We start from the raw sequence: 2,116 nt of genomic DNA on the forward strand, positions 1-2,116 counted from the left end.
AGCGGTTCATGGTCTCTCACAGAGTCTCAATCTCACTCACTTTGTCCCAGTCAAAACAAAGGTCTCACCAGTCTGTTCGGTCTGCAGGCACTGGAGGGATTTCGCTCTAGCAAAAGCTGGCACATCATCCTCGAGGTCTTTTGAGGTATTTAATCATTTTACTTGAAGCCAACACATTCTTGAATATTTGCCTTGTCTTCCTGGATTATCTTATACTTTAAACACATGCAAGTCTTCACAAAAAATGTTCATCTGCCGAAGGATGAAATCCACTCAGATATAGAACGACAAACCAGCAGAAGTTCCCCTGAGAAACCTGTCCCAGCAGTGGACCTGTCAAACAACCCAAAAGGATGGGCAAATTGAGAGCTGTCTGCTCTCTCTTGCTAGACTTCCACTTTCATCGTTCAACATATTGTTGTCAAAGTAAATCCCGTCCTACCTGTGAGGTCAGCACACTTCTGTCCTCAACAGAGCCTCCCTCACAGTGCCGTCCAGAAGGTCTGATATCCTTGTCACACCTGTCAAGTTGCTACTTCCTCCTACAGTAATATCAGCCTTACGTAAATAATTTCTCTAGACACAAAATTTCACTGTCCTTTTGAAGTAAATCACGATCTACACGGGCTCTGTGGGGAACTCTGTCATACTTACCGACCGCTGCTCCACTGTGACAACTTTGAGAGCAGATGTCTGGCTTTAGGATCACAGAATAACTAAGACCCGACCTCTGACCGAAAGCAAGGTCAGCTACCAGATCAGATGAGGTTACTCTGGACTTTACAGAGTCTAGCCTTGAAAGCTTCCACGGATGGAGACTCCACAACCTCTCGAGGGAACCTGTTGCAATGCCTGACAGTCCTCACAGCGCAAACATTTTTCCCTATATCCAGTCTAAGTTGATATTGCTTCAATTTACGACCAGACATGACCATATATTACGACCATATTGCCTCTTGTCCCCCGGCTGTGCCTCACCAACAGCTAATTCTGTCCTCTACAGTAGCCACCTTGCGAGTATGGGGAGTGTGGTGGCTTGACCCTGGCTGGAGCCAGGTGCTCACCAAAAGTGCTCTATCATTTCCCCTCCTCAACTGATCAGGGGAGAAAAATACAACAAAAGCCTCATGGGTCGAGATAAGGACAGGGAGATCATGCGGCAACTACCATCACAGGGAAAACCGACTCAACTTGTCAAAATGAATTTATTACCAATCAAATCAGAGTAGGATTATGAGAAATAAAAACAAATATTAAACCACCTTCCCCCTATCCCTCCCTTCTTCTCAGGCGCAACTTTACTGCTGAATTTTCTACCTCCTCCCCCTCAGCAGCACGAGATGACAAGGAAAGGGGTTTGCGGTCAGTTCATCACATGTTGTCTGTGCTGCTACTTCCTCCTCAGTCAGGTGGACCCCTCTCACTCTCCCCCTGCTTCCTCCCACGGGAGACAGTCCTCCACGAATTTCTCCAATAGAAGTGCTTCCCACAGGCTGCAGTTCTTCACAAACTGCTCCAGGGTGTGCTCCTTCCATGGGGGGCAGTCCTTCAAGAACAGGTAGCCGCAGCGTGCGTCCCCCACGGGGTCCCCCACAGGTCCTGCCAGCAAACCTGCTCCAGTGTGGGCTCCTCTCTCTCCAAGAGGCAACAAGACCTGTCAGGAGCCAGCTCCAGCAAGGGCTTCCCTTGAGGTCACGGCCTCCTTCAGACCTGCTCGAGCACAGGGTCCTCCACAGGCTGCAGTGGGAATATCTGCTCCACTGTTAACTTCCGTGGGCTGCGGGAGGACAGCCTGCAAGAGGCCACAAGACCTGTCAGGAGCCAGCTCCAGCAAGGGCTTCCCTTGAGGTCACGGCCTCCTTCAGACCTGCTCGAGCACAGGGTCCTCCACAGGCTGCAGTGGGAATATCTGCTCCACTGTTAACTTCCGTGGGCTGCGGGAGGACAGCCTGCATTGCCATGGTCTTCACCACGGGCTGCTCCAGCACCTGGAGCACCTCCTACCCCTCCTTCTACACTGACCTTCGTGTCTGCAGGGATATTTCTCTCACAGATTCTCACTCCTCTCTGTTCTGGCTGCGGCTGTGCAGCAGATTTTTTCCCCTTCTTCAATACG

Source organism: Buceros rhinoceros, unplaced genomic scaffold (assembly GCF_000710305.1).
Source record: "Buceros rhinoceros silvestris isolate BGI_N320 unplaced genomic scaffold, ASM71030v1 scaffold35133, whole genome shotgun sequence".
Lineage (NCBI taxonomy): Eukaryota > Metazoa > Chordata > Aves > Bucerotiformes > Bucerotidae > Buceros > Buceros rhinoceros.